Here is a 25,876-nt window from a genome sequence, read left to right as displayed (position 1 = left end):
CCGCCCCGCCCCGCCCCGCCGCGGCCGCCGCCCGCGCTCCTCCTCCCGCCCGGCGCAGCCGCCGCCGCCGCGCTGCTCACGAGCCTGTTATTACGCAGGTGAAAATGGCCTGCCTAGCCCGAGGCTTCCTCGGCACACGGCAGCCCCCGGCCTGCAGCAGGCCCCGATTAGGGATGTGCCAGATCCGCTTGAGGCTTCCTCTCCTCTGGGGAAGAATCAAAGAGAGGATGAGCAGGTGGAAGCAGCCCCCAGCGGGAGCGTGACTGAGCAGGCACGCCGCCCTCGCAACTCGTAAAGTTAAGCCGGGACCGGTGTCCTGGGACCCGAGGCTAACAAGGAGACCCCAAGGCCACAGCTTGGAGAGCCACTGGGATCGGCTAAGGGCGGGGCGGTGGGCGCGGGAGGGGTGGAGATGGGCGTTGGCGGAGGGAGACCCGGGAATCTGCAGCCCGAGGTTAAGTGCTGCGTCCTCAAACTGTTTCCAGAACAGGGCTACAAACCGTACAGGGTACAGGAAAGAGCTCAGGAGGGCCTCTGAAAAGAGCTTACCAGACTGCACTCTACCAGCACTGAGGAAAATAGGATGTCACTAGGCAGGACAAAAGCAGCTATGTTTCCTTTCAGAAACCCTGAGCCAGAGCCCTGCACAGCTTATTGCGCAGTCTATGTGACCGGAGAAGTTGGACGTTTCAGGAGGCTTGCTGCTGCTTTCCCCTTTCCCTTTACAGCTCTCTCTGGTAAGTTGGAAGATACTTGAGGGATAAACTGAAACTCAGAGGAAGGAAGTGACTTGGTATATAATGTGTTATTTTCATATTTAGACCCATCTTTTCAAACAAAACTTGTGCTTTATTGGTTCCTTACATTGTCGATAAATCGATGTGGTTGGAAAAAAAAATAAGGTTCAATCCAACACAGAGGGTGGAGGAAGGCTTATCCGCCACTCCATCTATAGAAATGGTGGGGCATGGAGAGCTCTGTGGGACTGCTAAGCCGCCATGGGCATACTGAGGATTTCATACCTGTCGATTTACATACTCAAAGGCCAACTTCAGCACCATTCAGAAGCTCCTCAAAGATGCTGAAACTTAAAAGCCTAAATCCTGTGCAACCCTTTGTTCCTCTAGTACACTAATATTCGAAAGATGTTCAGTGAGAAAATGTGTTCACTCAATAGACAATAAATAAGGCCTACTAGTGCCAGATGCCTCTGGGAGCTAATGATCAAAATGTTATATTATTGATACTTTCAAAAATTATGATGGACATATTCATTATTTGATTTATGGTGATAGCTTCAAAGGTATATACATGTGTCAAAACTCATCAAACTGTTCACCATAAATATATGCAGTTAAGTGTACATCAGTTTTACCTCAATAAATCTATTTTTAAAACTACCACCTCCTCCAACAATAATAACCAAAAAGTTCTTGGGTTATCATGAGCCACCATGGTTTTTGAAATCTTTCCATGGGAAAAATGAGCCTGTTTAAGAAATCTTTAAGATGAGAAACTATTCCATTGCTGTCTTTCCATGGATCTTAATCCTTTTATGTAATCAGGATGCTGGTGAGATTTTTTTTTTTTCAGATCTATTGTTTAGAATACCCTGAAGCATCAAAAATACCAGATGGAAATTTCTTAGTTTCATTATTGATAATGTGCCAAGAACACAGAAAAATCTAATGATAAAATATTAAGTGGTTATCGATGGGTACTGAATATTTTAGAATTGTTAATGGTAAGGGAGTAACACACAGAATAATGTGGAATATGTTATTTTGTTTCTCTGAGAAACACTAATGAAGGTCATCATTATAAAACTGGAATAACTATGCGAGCCTCTTAACTTTCTTATGCCTAAATAGATTAGGACTTTGGGAATACCATTCTAATTATTTCCCATATTTAATCAGATGCTGATAATTACTCTAATTGAGAATGTATAGAGGAAGTAGCCAGTTAAGTATATTTAGATTTTACTTGATAGAGGAAATTGAAAATTTCTATTTTGTTTGAGAATTTTCATCCCATTTCTAATTTAGTTGAAACTCCATTTTGATAAATGATTCTATTTTGCTCTGCTGACAAGAGGTATACTCTCAGTTTTAACAGTTTTTGAAACTATCTTATTAGGTTCCACCTTTGAATTTATACAAATAATTATCTATTTGGGTGAAGAAACTTTTGGGTTTGATGCTATGCTTTGAAATTACCAATGTTTGTCAATATTATTTTTTTTTATTTGCACCCCTGTGAACTTACAAAGCTTGACAAATTTGAAGATTTGTGAACATAACACACAAGTCAACTATGGAATTCACAGTTGCTATAAGTTATGAATTGTTCTAAAATGCTGTTGAGACAAAGAAAATAGGGTTGGCACTTACAAAGAAAGGATCCTTTGCAAGAAGAGTTGAGACAAAAGACCTGTCAGGTTTTGTCTTTAGCTATTGTTTTTTAGAAAAGAAGTTTTGTTCATTGTATCAAAAGAAGGAATGTGGTTAGGAGCGTTTCTTTAACACTAGTTTCTTAACTTAGACCAAACCTTGTATCATGGGGAGAGGGAGTGTGGGGGCATGCAGGAAGAGCATTGCAAGTAAACCTTAATCAAGATACAAATCCTTTCCAGCTTCAATAGTAAAGTTATTTAAGAGCTCTGTGCCTCAGTTTCCTCAACTATAACCCAGATATTGTAATAGGGTTTGCAGAGCACTAAATGGGTTGATATATGTAAGGTATATTTTTAAAATATAATAGTACTTGCCAACGTATTTCCCAAAAAATGCTTATAATGCTAAAAATTCTGCCTGGTATTTGTATTTGTAAAGACCAAGGAGTCAACAGTAACCACTTCAGGCACTTAAGGTAAAGTAGATGAGAAATGTTCCCCTGTATTTAGTGACAATTGGTCTGTTTCTACTTATAATTCCTATACTCAGAAAGCCACACCTTTCATAAAGATAAATATACTTCAAAGATTTTCTAAGTAGTTGGGTAAAACACACACACACGTTTCAACACGGAGTAGCCCATATCAGCAAATAGAATTAATTCATTGGTTGATTAGTAATGAATGCTTGTGGTGCTGTGTTGAGAAAGTGTCTTGGCCCATGTTCAGATTCAGTAGGAAAGAGTATCATCTAGAAAAATAAGCAGCAGCTACATTCATACAAGTGAGGGTGGCATGTCAACACACACCAAGTGTTTGCCTTTTCTGGATTATATATAAGCTTACCAGCCACCAAGCCAAGGCCTTACTTCTAAACTTTTTAGAAGAGAATGCAACTATGGAATCACTCACATTGACTTAATAGGATAAGAGTTTAACTGAAAATGAGACTCACTGTGGAACCTCAGATTTGTCTGAAATCATTGTGTGTGGAGTTGGTTCAGAGCTTATTTTATCTATGTGGCATCCAGCTCATTTTGCAAAATGGTTCTCACTCTACTATAGTGTGTGGAAGCTCTTGAATTTGATATGGAAAGTTCTCCATTTCCAACTGCAGTGAAAGAATGTTTAGATTGAAACTAATCTATAGAGACTACAGGCTGGCGCACAGACAGCTGTGTTTTCCCCAGAAGAAGCACTCACAAGTGTCTCACGACACATTTGGAGCACACCAGGCTCCTTCTGTCCATGGGGAGTGGCTGCTGTTACTTAATTTGCCATGCAAGCATGTGGTGTCGTCCAGTAGGGGTGAGAAGAAAAGAGTTGATCACTTTTCATCAAACCCAGTTATGTTTCCTTAATTTGTACACTTGAGTAAAACTGCAAAGATTTTTTATTTCTTTGGGAAAAAAACATGAATTAAGAGATCTTTAACTTGAGTTCTCCATGCTTTGGACTCACAAAACATCTTTTAGGATATTCTAAGCTTGAGAAGAAAACCAAAATATACATGGTAGAGGTAAATTGCCTTGAATAGTTCTATAAGTAGATCTCATTTAATACACACACACATGCTTTTAATTTCCAAAATTTGATGAGAGATTATGGTATCTCATAGTAATTTAAGCTTTTTTATTTGATGTCCAATGAATTAGATTTTTTCATGTGCTTCTTGTTAATTTGTATTTTTTTAATAACAGCTTTATTGAGATATAATTTGCACATAATACAAAGTGTATGGTTCAATGGTTTTAAGTATATTCACATAGTTGAGCAACCATCACTATAATCAATTATAAAACATTTCCATTTCTCCAAAAAGAAACCTCATACCCATCAGCCCACTCTCCACTCCCACAAATCCAAATCCTACCTACTGAGTCCACAGATTTGCCTATTCTAAACACTATATATGAAGGGAATCAAACAATATATGCCTGCCTAGTAATTGGCTTATTTCCCTTAGCATAATGTTTTCAAGTTTCAGCCATGTTACAGCAGGTATCAGTATTCCAGTCCTTTTTCTTGATGACTAAAACTCCATTGTGCAGATCTAGACCACAATTTGTTTAAGCATTCATCAGTTGATGAACATGTTTCCACTTTCTGGCCATTGTAAATAAAGCTGCTATAAATATGTACAAGTTTTTGTTGGCATGTTTTCTGTCATTTTGGGTATATATCTAGGGTTAGAATTGCTGACTCATATGGGGAACTCTGTGTTTAACTATTTGGGGAACTATCAGGCTATTTTCCAAATTAACTGCATCATTTAAAAATCCTGGCACTGTGTGTGAGGGTTTTAATTTCTGAACATCCTTGCCACACTTGTTATTATATGTCTTTTTTATTACAACCTAGTGGGTGTGAAGTAATATCACACTGTGGTTTTGATTTGCATTTCTCTGGTAGCTAATTCATGTGCTTATTGGCCATCTGTACATCTTCTCTGAAGAAATATTTATTCAAATCCTATGCCCATTTTTTAATTCTGTTATTTGTCTTTTTATTATTGAGTTGTAAGAGTTCTTTATATATTCCAGATACAATTCCTTTATCAGATATAGGATTTACAAGTTTTTTTGTACCATTCTGTGGATTATCTTTTCACTTACTTTGCAACACAAAGTATCTTATTTTTATGAAGTCCAATTCATCTATTTTATCTTTTGTTCCTATGGTTTGGGTATCATATCTAAGAAACTATTACCTAATCCAAGGCCAAAAGATTTACAGCTATGTTTTATTCTAAGAGTTTTATAGTTTTAAGTCTTATATTTAAGTATTTGGTCTAATTTGAGTTAATTTTTATATGTCATGTGGGTAATTTGTCTTTCTTATTTTTTGAATTACCTTTGTGTCCAGTGTTTACTTTTCTAGTCAGGTGTCTTTTTCCTCAAATATATTTAAATGTTCTTTGTATTGCGTTTTTTGTCATTTATGTTTCATATATTCTTCACATTATTGTTCAGGGATGATGAGAAAACCAAGGTTCTTAGAAACCTTCAGAGATATCTTCCAAGTCACATGGCTAAAGAAGCTGTTACTAAAGTCTAAGTATTCTGCCTCTATGCCTTATTCTCTCCAACTTAAAAGTCCTGACACAGTATAATCAATTTTTCAGTTTTTACACAGTATGCCATTGACAAGAGCCTGGCTCAGCACAGCTCAAAGTAAACTACTGGGGTATTCAAGATTAGTGGCCACAGACTACACCCAAAGTATTCAGAATGTAAAGCAAAATCACCAGCATCAAGACCAGGGATAGGGAAGTTACTAATGACCTCTAAAGAAGTCAGAACCCTGGACAGCTCAGTAAGAACGTTAGCCAAAAACTAGTTTCTTCTAAACTTAGACTTCAATCACTGAAACCCCAGATTAGTGGTTGGCTCGTACTTTATGAGGTGAGTTCCAGTTTAAACGGCTCTGGCCTTATTCATATGGACCCAACCTCTACAAGGCGGAAATGTCATACCATCTTCCAAGATGAGAAAACCAAGATGATGAACAGAGATCATTCTGGCCTAGGAATAGCAAGAGCATGAGAAAGAGAAATTATAGGGCACTTTCCAAGATGTTATACCATCTTTATGAGGTGTTCTTTGGGCCTGACAAATATATTAGGAAATCTTGGGACCCTAGGACTCCTTTGGGGTTAGTGTGGTCTGAGAAGACATTATTTTCTCTCCTTGCTTGGAGCTCATTACCCATAAAGCTGCCTTTCCATTAAATTTAGGGACTGGGCAGGAACTCCACTGTAAATGGGAGCCTAAAAGAGTGCCTGGCAGAAGCTTAAATTTACATGAGAGTGCTGAGGATTATGGAGGGGAATACTAACATAAAAGGGCTAGAGCCAGGCCATAATACAAGTTTGACCTATCACAGAGTAGATAGGACCACACAAACCCTGTAGCTTTTATGTACTTATAAGCTGTCTTGATTCATTGGTCATCATTCCATGGCAGCCCTAATTGGTTACAGGTGTAAGACAGTGATAAAGTCAGGATAAGCCTATCACAACTGGGAAAACAACCTAAGTGAAAGTTCTAATGATAGCAGAAGATTCCAAACAAAAGTTCTTAGCATGAAGATAGTCCAGGATACCAAGAACATAGTCAAGAAACAGGAACACTTTGGGTCTGTTTCATTTCACTTGAAGAAATAAGCAAAAAAGAGAATGTTGGTCTTTATCTGTTTGAAATGGGCACAGCACATTAGAACACCAGTCATGGGATTAGCCATCTGTTCTAAAAGCAATATGCCAACTATCTCAAGTAGAGAAACAGTTGCTCTCCAGAAGCATCTAGATGATCCTCTGGAATAATGTTATTCTTCAACAGAATCACAAGTTGCTATTCAGCTTAACTGTGAAGACCTTAGATCTTGCCAAATATTTCTCCCACTCTAGCCTGTCATTGGTGTTAGAAATTCAATATTTGACTTTATAAATTTGGCAGGTTGGTATTGTGGTAAATGGCAACATCCCCAGAAATGGTAAGTCTTCATCCATAGTATTAATATCTCATAGTGAATTATCAGACAGCTTTATTAAGCTGAGTTTAGATTTTGATAAGAGGAGAAGGCTAAAGCATTGCACTACCCAAGGAGGACAGCCTACAGAATTGCAGTTGCAGGCCCTTGAGGGTCAGAGGAAGATGCTGACTTCCCTAGGGCTGAATACATTTCAACAAACTATAAATATGCTCAATAATCCTTGCAGATTGTAATATTGTAACAGAAGTTGTCTCTAGATTGTAAAAACATTTGTTTTCTTCTTTAAACTTGCTCATCTTTTTTGAATTCTCTAAGAAAAAAGTTGTATGAGTCTCAAAAGTAATCAGGCAGCTTCCTTTAGACACTAAGTAGTTTTGCTTGTAAATTATACATGTAAGGTGCTCTTAAGCACCAAAGATCTATCTATTCATGAAAGGGGAGTAGAGGCTGTCAGTGAGCCAGAGGAAGATAAGGATTATGCACTTGACTGCACCAAGAAAACCCCATGTATACCTTTTAATGATATAGCTCTAATACCTAACTGAATTCTGCTACCTGGAAAAAAGAAACATGAAACTACATACATAGTTGATTAACAAATGAAGTTTTTAAGGTATTGTAGGAAAATGTAATCAAATGGTAGACTATTTACAGTCTGATGATGTTTTCCTTTTTCTGAAAAAAGCTGTGAATTCAGAACCCCCAAAAGATTGTGTATCAATCTTCAAACAGTTCCAGCAACACAATTTATTCAATAGATATCCACATTTTTTGTTCATTCATACACTGATTGAATACTTCATTTGTTTGTCAGGTTGAGACAAGCTACACTGCAGTAACATATTAACTCTGAAATTTCAGTGGCTTAGCACAACATAATATCTTATTTAGATTCACATCTAGTACAGTTCAGGGGGGAGCTCTGATACATGTGATCAGTCAGGGAGTCTGTTTGAAATGGGCACAGACTTACAGAAACTGCACCAAGTTGCATCTGGAACACGTGGCCTTATAAAGTGAAACAGAATGGGAGGAGGGAAGAAAGGGTGTAGAATTCCCATCTGTTCCAAAATACGGCAAACTGGAAGTATTATGTATAACTTCTTAATGAACGTGGGCCAGAACCAGCCATATGCCCCAGGTCTAATGACAAAGGATCTAAGAAATATAAAGAAGTTTAAGAAATATTTGGTGAGTCCCAACAACTTTGTTCAAATGTACCAGACACTTTGGAAATACAAAGATAAATCAATTTTCCAAGATGTTTATAATCAAACCATGGAAGTAATAAAATTTGCATAGGAATAACCAAAATCCAAAGTAAACAGTGAAAAGTGGAAAGAAAAAGGTACAGATAAAGTGATACGACAAATCAGAAGATACAAAGATTACTGCCATCTGGAATAACAGAAAAGCTTCATGGGAAGAGAAATATTTGAGCTAGACTTTGAAAGTTCTAGGATTTGTACTTAAGGAGCTGATGAACAGAGATCATTCTGGTCTAAGGAACAGCAAGAGTATGGAAAAGAGAAATTATAGGGCACTTACAGAGAAGAGAAAGTCCATTTTTCTAGAGCAAACGATAGACAAATTTGGAAATAAAAATAGAAAAATTGGTTGGACTCAGATTGTCTAGAATTCTAGGTTAGGGTGTTTGAATTTTTATTTGTAGATAAGATTTTTCATGAGATGTATGGAATGTTATTTGAGAAAAGATAGTAACAAAATGGATTAGGAGGGAAGAAAAATAGCTAGCAGGCTATTTAAATTGTTTTGATGAAGTGCACTGGGAAAGAAGAAATAATATTAGAAATGGAACAAATATAAGAAATACTTCAGTCAACAGAATTTGATAACTTTTTGAGCACAGGAAGAGTAAAAACTGACCCAAAGATCTAGAATTTGGGATATAGAGGGTTCATACATGTCACTGACATTTTTTTAAGAGGAAATTTTTTAAAAACACAGAGAAACTGTTTGTAGAGGAAGAATTAGCTAATGTTTGGCCATGCAGAATTGAAGGTGCAGATGAGACACAGGTGAAGGTACCAAGCTGGATACTAGAAATGAGAAAAGGAGGTCAAAGCCAGTGATTCAGATTTAGAAGTCATGTTGACTTAAGAGTTGTTCTGGTCCTATAAACTTAAACTTCTTCCTATATGTTGTGTTAAACAAGTTATCACTGATATTTTTGGATGTCTTTTTCCTTACTGATTAGTATGCCCATTTTATAGGGCAGTACCTAACATATAGTAGATTCTTAATGTATGATGGCTGAATAAGTAAATGAAGTGTGAGGAGTCCCACTAGAAGACACATTGGGGACCCATTAGATTAAGCAGAGTCACCACCTCCAGGGGTCCCTACCAGGCACATCCAGATCCTATGATATCCTGGGTCCTGGATTTGACCATATTTTCTTCTGGAGATGGAGTGGCTTCAACTTCAGCTTTCAATCCCTGCTTATCATGGTTTCTTCCTCAGATCTGCCTTCACTTCTGGTGACTTGGCCTTCCTGGTTTCACATCAGCCTCTTTTCACTTTGCAAGTCTCCACCCCCTTGCCAGATAAACCTGAGTCACTAGCTCTCCACTCCTGGCTTCCTGCTCTCTGTCACCTATGTGGCAGAGACTTTGTGCAGCTATGGCATCTGCAGGCTCTGAAGCTAACTTTGGGTTCTGTCAGTTTGTACCTACTCTGCCCTTTAACCCCAATGTGCAGAAAGGAATACCACCCCCAGCCCAAGGCCATGCAGGTCAGAGCAGTCCTAAAAATTTGAAGACTGAAGCCCATCACCTTCTTCTCTTGCTTCTCCTATAATTTTTTCCCTCAGCCTCCCAAATAAATTTTAAAGAAATGGAGGACTGACACTGAAATCTCTGACCTTCAGACTTTGGCACTGGTGCCTTGAAGTTTGGGCTTCCTCATAAACCACTACTCCAGGATGGTTAGAGATAAAAATCTCCAGTGATAATAAATACAGTTTCCTGCTTGGCTGCTATGGAAAATCCACAGCTTAACTACAGTGGGTTCTGAAGGATGCCTAGTGGAGTGGCTGGGCCTGGAAATTTCAGGGACAATAGCAGAGCCACAGGTTAGTCTTGGCCTGGATTGCCAATTTCATTTAGCTCACTCAGTTTGGACTGGATGAAACCACTCTAGTTAATAAGTTTCAGTAAGTTCTGAAGAGTTAGTCCATTTGGGGCCACCTAAGTGGAGATAGTTGTGATTCTGTCCATATTACTGTGCCTACCAATTAAAACTGATACAGTGTCCCTTAAATTCTACCCCAGAAATCTACATATTTATCTCAGGTTTGGTGGCCTCCTTAAGGACCATCTTAAACTGATGAATTTAGGCTAACCTGACTCTAGCTTTCTTTTCCTCTTTGTATTTGGCAAGGCGAGTCACTATGTCATTTACAAGCCCTCAGTGGAGAGAGAAAGTGGAAAATATCAGCTCTGGTGTAATAAGGGCCTTAGCAAAGGATGAATCTCATCACAGAGCAATCCTAGCAGCTGTCAATCTACATCCCCAACAAGTTCTACCAACCTAAGCACTTTCAGGAACTATAGACTATCTGATAACTAGAGACCATGTATATTTCCACCCAATGTTGTCCCCAGTGTTACCATATTAGTAGCATTCCATGGATCCCCATGCCCACTGCATTCCATGTGAATGACATAGCCAGGAGACAAATCCCACTGGCATTGAAACCATTGGTAGCCAACCTTGAGAAACTAGCTATTCATGATAACTATTTAGTTCTACTAAAAGACTATAACTCTGAGTATATATAGCCCACTTTTTCCTAAAGGCCTCAGAATCTGTGGTCTTCCCAGAGCTGGCATTTTGTTCTCCTAGGAAGGTGCATGGTTTTCCTGGACTCTGTCTTCCCAAGATATCATGAAAGAATCAAGATTTCCAATATACTTGTACCATGGAAGCTACCCATACTGGTGCTAGGAGGCCCAGTTCTAAGGGGGTAAGTTCATCCGTCCCAGAATACAGGTACAGATACACTAAGATATCCTGCCAGAGTCGTGGCCTCATGAAGCAGGAGAGGAAGAAATGTTAATTGTGTTCTGTACAAAATAAGTACATCGATATGTTTAATAAAATAGTTCTATTATTGCAAAAAAAAAAGACTTCCTGCCAACAGTCTGTGACAGTGTTCCAACTGAGGGACACCATCTTTCAGTATATGTTGTACTGAGGTACAATTATATTTTGGATAATTGTCCCATAGCTCCAGGACCTGGCCCCTGTCTCATACAGCCCTGAATTGCTGCTAGCAAGACTGGCTCTTTGCTGAGCTGAATCAAATATGAGACTGTAAAGGTCAATTGTCTAGAATCATCTCTAGACATTCCATGATGCTAATGACTGGGGCAGGCCACTGAGCAAAAATGGTTTCTAGCAAATTTGGGGTTTGTGAAATATGGGATAGATAGATATAGTTCTTACCATGTTTCATCATCCTGACATCTAAGGTTACCAAACTGCTTAAGGAAAACAAGCCAATCATCATAAAAGACCCAAAAGGCACTTTCAAATCACAAAGATGAGCCACCCTATACCTATTCTAGTATATGGAGACTATCAGGGTCTTTTTTGCCCCAAGCTATGTTCTGAACATGCCACAAAGGAATATTTCCCAAAATATGAGCTAGAGACCAATTACATCAGAATCACTTGATAATCTTGCTTCACATGCTTATTCCTAGACCCTACTCCAGACCTACTGAGTCACGTTCACTGGAAATAGGTTCAGAAATATGCAAGTATGCACCTCAAGTTACTCTTATTCCCACTAAAATGTGAAAACTACAGCTGAAACAGCATCCGTGCTAACTCAGCCCTTACTCAGCTTTTCACAAGCCCATTCCACACATTTACCACTTTGCTCACCCAATTACCCAAAGTTATGTGATAACGAGAGGAAGTTCTTGATCATTAAAGCCTAAAACATTATTTGGAAGAGGACCGTATTTCAAATAAAGACAAAAAAAGGCTGCTGCAAATAAGAACAGAATCCAACTGTCCAAAGATTAAGCCAAAGGTCCATTTATTGGTTCTCAGTCCCTCCTGGTGCCAAGATGAGGGCAGTCTAGGCCAAGTAGGGACAGAAGTTAGCCATGGCCAAGGTATAGTCAAGTAGGTCAAGGAGAAGTGTTTGTAGCTAGGAACCCAGAAAGATGTAGAGCTAGGCTCATTTAATGCTAGCAAGTTGCTGGAAGAAATGTGGTTGGATATTTAAAGCAAGATGTAGTGCTGGAAGAGCTAAGACAGAGGGGTTGAGGAGATACTGAGGACAGTTATGGCACTGACAACACCCAGCATAAGAATTCAAGGAAAAGGCTAATCTGGTAAAGTTCACCTTAACAGATATAGCAAGTCAGTGTAAGATAGGAAATCATATGGCATTGGTTGAAGCAGAGGAATTTATAGTTTATGCATTCCTGTAATACAGTTTTTAACCCAGTCAGCTCTCATTTCTCACATAGTAAGAAAGGCTTCTGGTAGCTAAGTATATGCAATGACTTACAGCTGCCTTCTATTCAAGGTACTCCCTATATTAAGCCAGGCCAAAAGCCAAATCCAAACTTAGGCAGAAGAGAGAATTTATTTAAGTTCATATTGTTGAAAGGTCTTGCTTCAGGCTCAGCTGGATGGAGATGTTCATCAAAGATTGGGATTTTTCTTTATCTAGCAGACAGAAATTCTCCCTGTAGTGGGTGAAATGAACACTGGCAAATCATGGCATCCAACCCACCAAATTAGTCCAGCCAGGAGCAAGAGAGCCATGTTTGCCAATAGTTCTGAGAAGAATGTCCTAGGGAGGACTTCCATCAGGCCTAACTGGGGTGATATGAGTGTTGCTCTGGACTTGGGGTTGGTTATAGTGTGGGACAGGATGGCCAGCTTGTCCTAGTTTGCCTGGAATTCTTTCAGTTTTAAAGCTGGAAGTCTGTGCTGTGGGGATCCCCTCAGTTCCAGGCAATCAGGAAGATTGGTCACCTAGGTGGGGTCAGCGTTACTTTCTCTGTATGGAATGAGTTCTCCGCAGAAAAGACCACTTCTGTTACAACATGAAGAGGGGAGAGAGGCGAAGAAAGGGGTAATATTCACTTCCCCCAGGCCAGATCCATCTGGTGCCTGGCTAGAAGCATGGTAAAATGCCCCCACCCTCCCCTGCGGCCACACTGTGTGACTGGTCCCGGCCAACACCTCAGAGAGGTTTATCCCTCACTAAGCTCAAGCACAGCCTCACATTTTTCTCTCAAGATTCTTTGTACCCTCTCCAGAGCCTTAATTGTTCCTAATTCCTGGCCTTGATCTGAGACTCCTCTCTGGTGACCTGGTGGTTTGCTCTTTGTCATTCATTCCTGGGTCCTCCCTAGTTTCGTGTCCCTGTAACGTGTAGTAACTGACACGCATGCTCTTCTGCTGCCCGGGCTTCATCTCACTTGGATCTGGCCTGATGTTGGTTCAGCAGGGTCTTTGCAGCCCAACTGCAAGTAAGCTCCTCCTTACTCATGAGTTCAACCCCACCCCCACCTGCTTCCAGGGGGAGCCCAACATAGCTGTCCATCAAAATCCCTGCTAAACTGTGAGGTGGGGGCTTAATCCTTACAGGCACAGCTATTAGCTCTCTGACTTCACATGCACACATACACACACGCTCTCATCCTTAAAATTCTGCATTCCAGGGACTTTTATTCCCATTTCACAAATGAGGACGCTAGGTTTAGAGAAATGAGGTAACTTGCACAAACTCACAAGGCAGACAATTCTGAAGTTAACATTCAGAACCCTGGGCTATTTCCATGCTGACTCTATTAGGCAGTATGACAGTGATAACTAGTTAAAATAGTAAGATCACAGATAACAACTTCTGAAGATTATTTTAAGTTCGTGTGTGTGTGTGTGTGTGTGTGTGTGTGTGTGTGTGTGTGTGTGTGTGTGTGCTTACATTATTGTGTCTTGCCAATGGGTTTCAGCCCCAGGCAAGTTCACTATGGATTCAGTGTGACCAAAGAAATGACAGTAAAATGTTCTTGGAGTGAAAGGATTTATTACCCGGCTTGTTCTCCCAGAAGCAGGTCAAGCACTAACATCTCTACCTCCACCCAGAGCACTGGGCCGAACTCTTTATATAGTGACTCAGTCAATAATAGTTTATTGCCTGTGGGTGTGAAAGCAATTGCCTAGAAACAGGCCAGTTACATCATCAAGTGGTTTAGGTTCAGTGAGGATCCTGGCCATAGGAACCCCAACTTTTCCCACATATTGACACTCAATAATGTCAAAAATGAGGAATTTTTCAAATTTTAGAACTAATCTCTACCTCTACAACTTAAACAGTGAATAAACTATTTTAAAATATATTCAAAAAATTATGTCCCAATACTTAATAGAGCAGCTTCTAGGCCTAAAATTCTAAATTTCTTTACTTTTAATTATGAATATCACACCTTCTTTCTTCATGGACCAAATATTGTTCTGAATCAGTGGTCCCAAATGTGTGGCCTCAGACTTTTTGAGGTCAAAACTGATTTCATAACAAATATTAAGATGTTTTTTACTTCCCACTCTCATTCTTTCATGATAGCATGAGGCTACCTAGCATGATAACATGATCTAAGAATTTGCAACAGATTGACTGCAAAAGCAGATATGAGAGTCCAGACATCTTCACTGAAGTCAGACACTACAGAGTTTTTAAAACATGTAAAGCAATGCTGTGTTTCTCACTAAAGTTTTTCTTTCAGACAATAGTTATTTTCCATAAAAATGTCAATTATGTTAACATGCAATGAGCTTATTTTTTAATAAATTAATAAATATATTTTAGATTTCTGAGTTTTAATTTCCAATATGGTAAATATCAGTTGCTGTAACTCACATAAAGAAAGGTTCTTTGGGGTGCTCAATATTTTCAAGAGTACAAAGGAAACCAAAAAGGTTAAGAATAGCTGTTCTAATCAAGAGATTTGTGTGGTAAAATTCTAAACTAAAAGCTCTGTCTAGGATCACAGGAAGATGGCAGTGTGAGTACTTCAGAGGAAATTTCCTCCCCAAAACATATATATTTCTGAAAATACAATAAATACAACTATTCCTAAAAGAGACACTAGTGGATGCAATACAACAGCCAGGATACATCTACATCTGTGAGAACTCAACATCACACGAAGGGGGTAAGATACAAACTGCGGCCAGGCAGGACCTGCACGCTCCCCCACCCCAAAACCCAGTGAGAAGAAAGGAGTCAGAACTGGGAGGGAGTGAAAGCCCAGGACTGCTAAACAACCAGCTCTAGAAATCCATACCCAGGGAGCAGACACAAGGTGCACAGGGTGCTGGATATTAGAGAAACAAAAAAGCAAAACCTGTGGGCAGGTCCCCGCAACCAGCGCCCATGAGACAAAAGAAAAGCGAGTGCTTTCTGCAAGTCTTAAAGATAAAGGGACCCCATAGCTGGACAAAGTCGTCTCGGCACAGTTAGCCAGCAGCTGGGAATCCCAGGGAACCTTACGGGCCCTAAACCCCGGGAGGCAGCGCACCTCTGAAGCCCCTCAAGGCACTAAGCAGCCTGCCAGTTGTTCCTCCAACTGGCGCGCGGACCCCGACACACCGGCTCAGTAGCAGGAGAGTGGCAGCACGGGCCGGGGGTGGCGGCACTAGAAGGGACCGGGAGCAGATCACGTGTGCCAACAGTGCCAGAGGGGACCAGGACAGGCTTGTATGAGCCCACAGCAGTGGCAACCGAATAGCCCAGGTGCGGCTCGCAGGCACCGGTGGCAGTCAAGCCAGAGGAGCCCGGTAGAGGCCCATGCGGGAGAGCCCCACACACACCTGCAGTGGAGCCAGAGGGAGCAGGCATGCTCCCAGCAGCCGACCAGAACCCCAGCCCAAATCACAGCCACCCGGGCCAGACCCAAAGGCCGCTGCTGGCACACAGCTGCCCGGCAGGGGCACCGCTATCATGGAGGAGCACACCTGGCATGCCTGCCACTCCCCGAAGGGCTCTGCGCTGCTCTGATGGAGACTCTGCCCACAGCAGCTTAGGGGATTAACCTGGTGGCTGCTCCAGGAGTGCGGGCAACCAACACTGGCAGCGGAGAAGGGCAAGGCATCCAGCAAGAAGGAAAGGACTTTCTTCTCCCAGCTGACACACCCTCAACCTGCCTACAGCCACCACTATCACCATGAAAAGGCAAAAAACTTAGTCCAGTCCAAGATAGTTCAGACAACACCTGAGAGAGGAGCTGCAGAGACAGACCTAACCAGTCTCCCTGAAAAAGAATTCAAAATAAAAATCATAAACATGCTGACAGAGCTGCAGAGAAATATTCAAGAGCTAAGGGATGAAGTCCAGAGGGAGATTACAGACATCTGGAGGGAGATTACAGAAGTGAAACAAACTCTGGAAGGATTTATAAGCAGAATGGAGAAGATGCAAGAGGCCATTGATGGAATAGAAACCAGAGAACAGGAACGCATAGAAGCTGACACAGAGAGAGATAAAAGAATCTCCAGGAATAAAACAATATTAAGAGAACTGTGTGACCAATGCAAAAGGAACAATATCTGCATTATAGGGGTACCAGAAGAAGAAAAGAGAGAAAAATGGATAGAAAATGTCTTTGAAGAAATAATTGCTGAGAACTTCCCCAAACTGGGGGAGGAAATACTTGCTCAGACTATGGAAGCACACAGAAATCCCAACAGAAGGGACCCAAAGAGTACAACACCAAGACACATAATAATTAAAATGGCAAAGATCAAGGACAAGGACAGAGTATTAAAGGCAGCCAGAGAGAGAAAAAAGGACACCTGCAAAGGAAAACCCATCAGGCTATCATCAGACTTCTCAACAGAAAACTTACAGGCAAGAAGAGAATGGCATGATATATTTAATGCAATGAAACAGAAGGGCCTGGAACCAAGGATACTGTATCCAGCATGATTATCATTTAAATATGAAGGAGGGATTAAACAATTTCCAGACAAGCAAAAGTTGAGGGAATTTGCCTCCCACAAACCACCTCTACAGCATATCGTAGAGGGACTGCTCTAGATGGGAGCACTCCTAAAAAAAGCACAGAACAAAACACCCAACATATGAAGAATGGAGGAGGAGGAATAAGAAGGGAGAGAAATAATCATCAGACTGTGTTTATAATAGCTCAATAAGCGAGTCTAGTTAGACAGTAAGGTAGTAAACAAGCTAACCTTGAACCTTGCATAACCACGAATCTAAAGCCTGCAATGGCAATAAGTACATATCTTTCAATAGTAACCCTAAATGTAAATGGACTGAATGCACCAATCAAAAGACACAGAGTAATAGAATGGATAAAAAAGCAAGACCCATCTATATGCTGCTTACAAGAGACTCACCTCAAACCCAAAGACATGCACAGATTAAAAGTCAAGGGATGGAGAAAGATATTTCATGGAAACAACAGAGAGAAAAAAAGCAGGTGTTGCAATACAAGTGTCAGACAAAATAGACTTCAAAACAAAGAAATTAACAAGAGATAAAGAAGGACATTACATAATGATAAACGGCTCAGTCCAACAAGAGGATATAACCATTATAAACATATATGCACCCAATATAGGAGCACCAATATATGTTCAACAAATACTAACAGAACTAAAGGAGGAAATAGAATGCAATGCATTCATTTTGGGAGACTTTAACACACCACTCACTCCAAAGGACAGATCCACCAGACAGAAAATAAGTAAGGACACAGAGGCACTGAACAACACACTAGAAAAGATTGACCTAATAGACATCTATAGAATTCTACATCCAAAAGCAACAGGATACACATTCTTCTCAAGTGCACATAGAACATTCTCCAGAATAGACCACATACTAGGCCACAAAAAGAGCCTCAGTAAATTCAAAAAGATTGAAATCCTACCAACCAACTTCTCAGACCACAAAGGTATAAAACTAGAAATAAATTGTACAAAGAAAGCGAAAAGGCTCACAAACACATGGAGGCTTAACAACATGCCCCTAAATAATCAATGGATCAACGACCAAATTAAAATGGAGATCCAGCAATATATGGAAACAAATGAAAACAACAACACAAGGCCCCAACTTCTGTGGGACGCAGCAAAAGCAGTCTTAAGAGAAAAGTATATAGCAACCTAGGCATATTTAAAGAAGGAAGAACAATCCCAAATGAATACTCTAATGTCACAATTACTGAAATTGGGAAAAGAAGAACAAATGAGGCCTAAAGTCAGCAGAAGGAGGGACATAATAAAGATCAGAGGAGAAATAAATAAAATTGAGAAGAATAAAACAATAGAAAAAAATCAATGAAACCAAGAGCTGGTTCTTTGAGAAAATAAACAAAATAGATAAGCCTCTAGCCAGACTTACTAAGAGAAAAAGAGAATCAACACACATCAACAGAATCAGAAACGAGAAACCCCACAGAAATACAAAGAATTATTAGAGACTACTATGAAAACCTATATGCTAAAGGCTGGAAAACCTAGGAGAAATGGACAACTTCCTAGAAAAATACAACCTTCCAAGACTGACCCAGAAAGACCCAGAAAATCTAAACAGACCAATTACCAGCAACGAAATTGAATCAGTAATCAAAAAACTACCCAAGATCAAAATCCCTGGGCCAGATGGATTCACCTTGGAATTTTATCAGACATACAGAGAAGACATAATACCCATTCTACTTAAAGTTTTCCAAAAAGTAGAAGAGGAGGGAATACTCCCAAACTCATTCTATGAAGCCAACATCACCCTAATACCAAAACCAGGCAAAGACCCCACCAAAAAAGAAAACTACAGACCAATATCCCTGATGAACGTAGATGCAAAAATTCTCAACAAAATATTAGCAAACCAAATTAAAAAATACATCAAGAGGATCATACACAATGACCAAGTGGGATTCATCCCAGGGATGCAAGGATGGTACAACATTCGAAAATCCATCAACATCATCCACCACATCAACAAAAAGAAGGACAAAAACCACATGCTCATCTCCATAGATGCTGAAATAGCATTCAACAAAATTCAACATCCATTCAGGATAAAAACTCTCAACAAAATGGGCATAGAGGGCAAGTACCTCAACATAGTAAAGGCCATATATGATCAACCCACAGCTAACATCATACTGAACAGTGAGAGGCTGAAAGCTTTTCCTCTGAGATCAGGAACAAGACAGGGATGCCCACTCTCCCCACTGCAGTACTGGAGGTCCTAGCCACGGCAATCAGACAAAACAAAGAAATACAAGGAATCCAGATTGGTAAAGAAGAAGTCAAACTGTCACTATTTGCAGATGACATAATATTGTACATAAAAAACCCAAAGACTCCACTGCAAAACTACAAGAACTAATACCGAAATTCAGCAAAGTTGCAGGATACAAAATTAACACACAGAAATCTGTAGCCTTCCTATACACTGACAATGAACTAATAGAAAGAGAAATCAGGAAAACAATTCCATTCACAATAGCATCAAAAAGAATAAAATACCTAGGAATAAACCTAACAAGGAAGTGAAAGACCTATACCCTGAAAACTATAAGACACTCTAAAGAGAAATTAAAGAGGACACTAACAAATAGAAACTCATCCTATGCTCCTGGCTAGGAAGAATTAATATCGTCAAAGTGGCCATCCTGCCCAAAGCAATATACAGATTCAATGCAATCCCTATCAAATTACCAACAGCATTCTTCAATGAACTGGAACAAATACTTCAAAAATTCATATGGAACCACCAAAGACCCCGAATAGCCAAAGCAATCCTGAGAAGGAAGAATAAAGTGGGTGTGATCTCGCTCCCCAACTTCAAGCTCTACTAAAAAGCCACAGTAAACAAGACAATTTGGTACTGTCACTAGAACAGATCCACAGACCAGTGGAACAGAATAGAGACTCTAGACATTAACCCAAACATATATAGCCAATTAATATATAATAAAGGAGCCAATGACATACATTGGAGAAATGACAGTCTTTTCAACAGATGGTGCTGGCAAAACTGGACAGCTACATGTAAGAGAATTAAACTGGATCACTGTCTAACCCCATACACAAAGTAAACTCCAAGTGGATCAAAGACCTGAATGTAAGTCATGAAACCATAAAACTCTTAGAGAAAAACATAGGCAAAAATCTCATGGACATAAACATGAATGACTTCTTCATGAACATATCTCCCTGGGCAAGGGAAACAAAGGCAAAAATGAATAAGTGGGACTGTATCAAGCTAAAAAGCTTCTGTACAGCAAAGGACACCATCAATAGAACAAAAAGGTATCCTACAGTATGGGAGAATATATTCATAAATGACAGATCCAATAAAGGGTTGACGTCCAAAATATATAAAGAGCTCACACACCTCAACAAACAAAAAGCAAATAATCCAGTTAAAAAATGGGCAGAGGAGCTGAATAGACAGTTCTCTAAAGAAGAAATCCAGATGGCCAATAGGCACATGAAAAGATGCTCCACATCGCTAATCATCAGAGAAATGCAAATTAATACCACAATGAGATATCACCTCACACCAGTAAGGATCACCATCATTGAAAAGACAGACAACAAATGTTGGCAAGGTTGTGGAGAAAGGCAAACCCTCTTGCACTGCTGGTGGGAATGTAAATTAGTTCAACCATTGTGGAAAACAGTATGGAGGTTCCTCAGAATGCTTAAAATAGAAATACCATTTGACCCAGGAATTCCACTTCTAGGAATTTACCCCAAGAATGCAGCACTCCAGTTTGAAAAAGACAGATGCACCCCTATGTTTATCACTGCACTATTTACAATAGCCAAGATATGGAAGCAACCTAAATGTCCATCAGTAGATGAATGGATAAAGAAGATGTGGTACATACACACAATGGAATATTACTCAGCCATAAGAAAAAAACAGATCCTACCATTCGCGACAACATGGATGGAGCTAGAGGGTATTATGCTCAGTGAAATAAGCCAGGCAGAGAAAGACAAGTACCAAATGATTTCACTCATATGTGTAGTATAATAACAAAGGAAAACTGAAGGAACAAAACAGCAGCAGAATCACAGAACCCAAGAATGGACTAACAGTTATCAAAGGGAAAGGGACGGGGGAGGATGGGTGGGAAGGGAGGGACAAGGGCGGGGAAAAGTAAAGGGGGCATTACAATTAGCATGTATAGTGGGGGGTGGGCAAGGCGAGGGCTGTGCAACACAGAGAAGACAAGTAGTGATTTTACAGCATCTTACTACGCAGATCGGCAGTGACTGTGAAGGAGTATGTGGGAGGGACTTGGTGAAGGGGGGAGCCTAATAAACATAATATTCTACATGTAATTGTAGATTAATGATACCAAATAAAAAAATAAAATAAATAAAAGCTCTGTCTAGTAAATATGCTTTGATGTTCTAGAAAACTAGGAAAGAGTGGGATATTCTAAAAATTAGGAGAGTGTATTATTATCCCCCAAAAGGAAAGAAAATACTGTATTTGAAATATCTGTCAGTTTTATTACAGCTGTTCATTAATGTCTCACATAGCTTTTGCTTGAGTACCTGTATTTATGGCTCAAATAATCCTCCTAATGCTTAGCAACTCATTTACATTGAATTTAGGACTAAAGCCAAGGGGAATAAAATTAGTGGTAAAATCTAAGAATATTTTTCAAAGCCTTGAAAAAATAAGCCTTTTTTTCCTTTAAATGGAATATCCAGGTGGAAAATTCTTAATAGCAATCTAAAGAGTTGAGGTATTCAAAACAAGGAGTGCAGATGAGTTAAATCATCATTTCAACTGAATTAGGAAGAAGTAAAAGTGAGAAGTGAAGAATGAAAGACATAACCTTGAATCTTAGACGTCAGGGAAAGGGGGAGGCACCTACACCTGAGGAACACAAAGCTCTCATCTGCAATCATCTCCTTTATTCTCCCTCTCCTTTCTCTGATCTGTAACTTTAGAAGGGGCTTAAATCTTTTCTAGTATTATTTTCTCCTTTGAACCCAATTGAGGGGCTACTGAAATAGTTCTAAATGATCATTGCAACCATGATTCAACTTATTAAAAAGAGCTTGAGTTGGGAAGGGCAACAGTGATTTCTTTGAAATCATCATTTTTATTCAGGTATCTTTTTAACTCAACCAACTTTGGTTAGTGAAAGGATATTGGCAGTCCTTCAGAGGTTATTTCTTGGGCCAGTGTAATGAAGAAGAATTTTAATTGTTCTGTCACCTCACAACTTTCACCTGTTGAGTAACCACAGTGTGGCAAGCACACGCCCAGGACCTGAGAGAGGGTCCCTGACCCCTGGGAGCTGCACTGTCTAGTAGAAAAAAATCACAGTGAGGCTCAAACTGTGAATCTTTCCTATTTATTTGGTTGTATGACACTACTTTCCCTCATTGTTTCCTCTCTCCTTCCTTTTCTCAAACAAACCTTAACTGTCTACTAATGCATTCATTTACTAAGTTGAGTAAAAATGGATTCATTTTGAGAATGTTGTTGTACTTGTTTAGATTATTGAAGTCACTTTAAGATGCCATAAAACCTGAGCTTGAAACCCATTTGCCTATCACCAGGCTTTAAGTATCCACAAAATTTAATGTATTTTCTGGGAACAGCAGTGCTTTTTGTTGGACTGGAAGTTAAGAATATTAATTGAGAAAGGGAGAATGAGAGAACTTTTATTTCAAAAATTAGGCTATATCTTGAAAAAGTAGACAACTGCCCTTGAAGAAAAGCAGGAAGATTTTGGCTTTCAGTTTTTTGTGCTATCTGTAATCTTGACTTTGAATATTTGCCCTAAATTTCATAGCTTTAAAGTAGCAGTGCATTTAGCTATAAATATCAAATATCTGTTCATTTTAATTCTCTACTGAAGTTGTGTCCAGGACCAAAAAGCAGTAATACAGGCCCTTGTCTTCCGGGTATTTACAGTATTTAGGAAGAAAACAATAATACCTAACAAAGTGGTTAAACTGCAACAAACAACCTGCCAAAAGGGGGGAAATGGAGTCTGTCCTCCATGTAGCCCATTTTCTTTCCAGAAAATAGTTCCACATTTAGAGAAACTCTCAATACATTTCTTAACATAAACATGTTTTATGTATGAACACAAGATTGGGAAGCCAGAATAAGAAAAGTCATGTCAGATAACTTGGTTATAAGCCAAGACTGAAGGGAATTTAGTACTAGAAAACTCTCTGAATGTCACAAACAGCACCAGTTCTCCATACTGCTATAGTTCTAAGGTCACACCACTTAGAATCTCTATTATTCTGGAACGTTAAATGTCAGTAGATTTGCCAGTAAACTAACAAATACATGGTTTAGTTCTATTAAAGTAGGTGTAACCCTGAAGAGGCCTTGTTTCATTTCCAAACAGTGACAGGTATATTTAAGACAACGTCCTCCAAAAACTATTGAGTTTTCAAAGACCCTATTGAAATAAAGACTAATAGTTTCTCCTCATTATACATTTCCCTATCTTCTGTAGTAGTAAATCTCCAATTTGAAACTGGACATAGGGCTACCTTAAATTAACATTAAATTTTTCTGCCTCTCTCGCAGCTATCTGTGGACTTGTGTCTAAGTTCTGGCTGATGGTATATGATTATTATATGAAAATTCCTCCTCTTTCCTCCCCTCTGCTGGCTGGAATGCAGTTGTGATGACTGGAGAAGGAGCAAGCTTCTTAGACCATGAGGTGACATTACTAATAGAGACCACATATATCAGAGCAACAAGATAAGAAAAGCTGGGTGGGTCCCTGACACTATCTCTCAACTTTGTACAATAAAGAAATAAACTTTTATCTTTATAAAGCCATTATTATTTTGTGTTTTCTCCCACTGCAGCCAAAGCTAAGTCTAATATTCATCTTAATTCTAAATGAAAAAATTAAAAATAATCATTTACAACTGCATAATTGAACATGATAGTAACTATTCAAAGGTGTCTATTAGCACTTGAAATGCAGCTTGTCTGAATTTAGATGTGCTATAAGGATAAAATATACACTGGATTTTGAAGAATTCATATGAAAGAAGGCATGAAACAGCTCATCAATAACTTTTTATATCGATTACATATTGAAATGAAAATATTTTTATATGTTGAGTTAAAAATAACATTAAAATTGATTTCCCCTGCACAACAAATGAAATTATCAATAAATGAAAAGGCAACCTACTGAGTGGGAGAAAATGTTTGCAAATCAAATATCTGATAAGGGGTTAATCTCCAAAATATGTAAAGAACTCATACAACCAAATACCAAAAAAACAATCCAATTTAAAAATGGGCAGAAGATATGAATAGACAATTTTCCAAAGAAGACATACAGATGGCTAACAGGCACATGAAAAAATGCTCAACATCACTAATCATCAGGGAAATGCAAATCAAAACCACAATGAGATATCACCTCATACCTGTTAGAATGACTACTATCAAAAAGACAAGAAATAACAACTGATGACAAGGATATGGGGAAAAGAGAACCTTTGTGCACCATTGGTGGGAATGTAAATTGGTGCAACCATTATGGAAAACTGTATAGAGGTTACTCAAAAAATTAAAAATAGAAATACCATATGATCCAGCAAGTTCCACTTCTGGATATTTATATGAAGAAAACAACAACACTATCTAGAAAAGATATATGCACCCCCAGATTTATTGTAACATTTACAATAGCCAACATATGGAAACGACCTTAGTGTCCATCAACAGATGAATGGATAAAGAAACTGTTATACACACACACACAGGAATGTTATTCAGCCATAAAAATAATTTTAAAAAAGAATGAAATCTTGCCCTGTGTGACAACATGGATGGGCCTTGAGGGCATTATGCTAAGTGAAGTAAGTCATAATTCAGAAAAAGACAAATACTGTATGATTTTACTTATAATATGGAATCTAAACAAAAACCAAGCTCATAGTTACAGAGAACAGATTGGTGGTTGCCAGAGGCAGGTGGTCAGAGGTGGGCAAAATGGGTAAAGGGAGTCAACAGATACAAACTTCCAGTTATAATATAAGTAAGTCATGAGGATATAATGTGCACCATGGCAACTTTAGTTAATAATACTGTATTACATAATTGAAAATTGCTAAGAGAATAAATCTTAAAAGTTCTCATTACAAGAAAAACATTCTATAAATATGTATGGTGACAAATGTTAACTGGACTTATTGTGGTGGTCATTTTGCAATATATACAAATATCAAATCATTATGTTGTACACCTAAAACTAATAAAATGTTGTATGTCAATTATGCCTCAATTTAAAGACTTTTCTGATGACAATGTGACTTTTTTTAAATATTGTAAAAATATTAATTTCACCTTTTTATTTTTACTTTTTTAATATGCCTACATCCATGGTCCACATTTTATTTCTATTTAACAGAATATGGATTTTTTAATATGGGGATCAGTAGCTACCTTCACTGATGATCAAAAAAAAAAAGAAGGCAGAGTCTATAGCATTTCAGATTTAGGTCAAGCATGGTCTGAATGTTCTGCCAATACAGATATTTTGAATGAAATGGAAGATTGATAATATATCTTACAAATAAATATCTGGATGCTTTTAAATCTGATTCTGTTTCAAGACAAAAAGTTAATTAAATGCTCGAGGTTTCTGAAGCTCAACTTTAAAACTAATAACTCTAATACAAAACCCATTATCTTAGGTAAAATTCTTCCATGTGTGTATAAATACATACATACAAATAAAAATACATATATGAGGCATTCACATTATATATGTATTAGCTTTTATTGTATGTGACTAATGTTGAAAGGCATGAATGTCTTTCTTATTTTTGATGTCCTGGATCTCATTTAAGAGGGTCACTTAAAATTAATTACAATTTAATATTCTGCTTGGTGCCATTTATCTCGCTTTTGCACAATTAAAATTCTGCTGC

General features: G+C 38.8%; 1 long non-coding RNA gene across 2 annotated transcripts; it reads left to right on the top strand.

The window, feature by feature from the left end:
• The first annotated feature begins 17 nt into the window (after positions 1-17).
• LOC140850744 (uncharacterized) lies at positions 18-25,216 on the top strand. Of its 2 annotated transcripts, none has more exons than XR_012133806.1 (3): positions 18-296; positions 625-737; positions 23,505-25,216. It is a non-coding gene; the product is annotated as an uncharacterized lncRNA (long non-coding RNA). The 2 variants fall into 2 exon arrangements; XR_012133807.1 differs by lacking the exon at positions 23,505-25,216 and adding an exon at positions 2,273-4,906.
• The last annotated feature ends 660 nt before the right edge of the window (positions 25,217-25,876 follow it).

The sequence above is a fragment of the Manis javanica genome, chromosome 8 (assembly GCF_040802235.1).
Source record: "Manis javanica isolate MJ-LG chromosome 8, MJ_LKY, whole genome shotgun sequence".
Taxonomy (NCBI): Eukaryota; Metazoa; Chordata; class Mammalia; order Pholidota; family Manidae; genus Manis; species Manis javanica.
This window is presented reverse-complemented; position numbering and strand designations above follow the sequence as displayed.